Source organism: Odontomachus brunneus, unplaced genomic scaffold (assembly GCF_010583005.1).
Source record: "Odontomachus brunneus isolate Ranch 3 - 2012 unplaced genomic scaffold, Obru_v1 Obru_scaffold_001, whole genome shotgun sequence".
Taxonomy (NCBI): domain Eukaryota; kingdom Metazoa; phylum Arthropoda; class Insecta; order Hymenoptera; family Formicidae; genus Odontomachus; species Odontomachus brunneus.
Window position 1 is genome coordinate 7,359,515 of NW_022639451.1, and position 842 is coordinate 7,360,356.

The 842-nt window shown below is 42.3% G+C and overlaps 1 protein-coding gene across 5 annotated transcripts in view; it reads left to right on the forward strand.

Annotated features, from left to right (window-relative positions):
- Positions 1 to 842, forward strand: part of LOC116852780 (cytochrome P450 4C1-like) — a 31,843-nt gene that overhangs the window by 3,383 nt on the left and 27,618 nt on the right. The gene's annotated exons all lie outside the window — the stretch shown is intronic.

The window sequence follows — 842 nt, forward strand, 5'->3', positions numbered from 1 at the left end:
CAGCGATGTTCAATAGCTTCGATACCATGTTTATAGTGAGAACCATCGAGTTCCTCAAAATAGCCATCAACCGCAGACTCCACCTCTTCATTGTTAGCAAATCTTTTACCACCAAGCCATTTTTTCAAGTTTGGAAATAGATAATAATCTGAAGGGGCTAAATCTGGTGAATAGGGTGCGTGAAAAAGCAATTCGAACTTTAACTCATTGATTTTGGCCATCGCAATAACGGACGTGTGAGCCGGTGCATTATCATGATGAAACAACACTTTCTTTTTCGCCAAATGCGGACGTTTTTTCTTGATTTTATCACTCAAACGCTGCAATAAGTTCGCATAATACTCGCCGTTAATTGTTTTTCCTTTTTGAAGATAATCAATGAAATTTATCCCACGCACATCCCAAAAAACTGACGCCATAACCTTGCCAGCCGATGGAGTTGTCTTCGCCTTTTTCGGAGCCGATTCTCCCCTTTCAGTCCATTGTTTCGACTGTTCTCAGGTGTGAAATGATGAACCCATGTTTCATCCATGGTTATGAATCGACGCAAAAACTCGGCCTTATTATTGCGAAACATCGCCAAATACTCGATTGAAACATCCTCACGACGCTGTTTTTGTTCAATTGTGAGCAAACGCGGCACCCATCGTGCGCACAGCTTTTTCATGCCCAAATTTTCAGTCAATATGCGATGTACAGCACTTTTGATATGCCTACCATGTCAGCTAACTCGCACACTTTCAGTCGATGGTCATCCAATATCATTTTGTGGATTTTCGCCACCATTTCTGGCATGGTCACCTCATTTGGTCGACTACTGCGATGTTCGTCTTGGCAGCTTT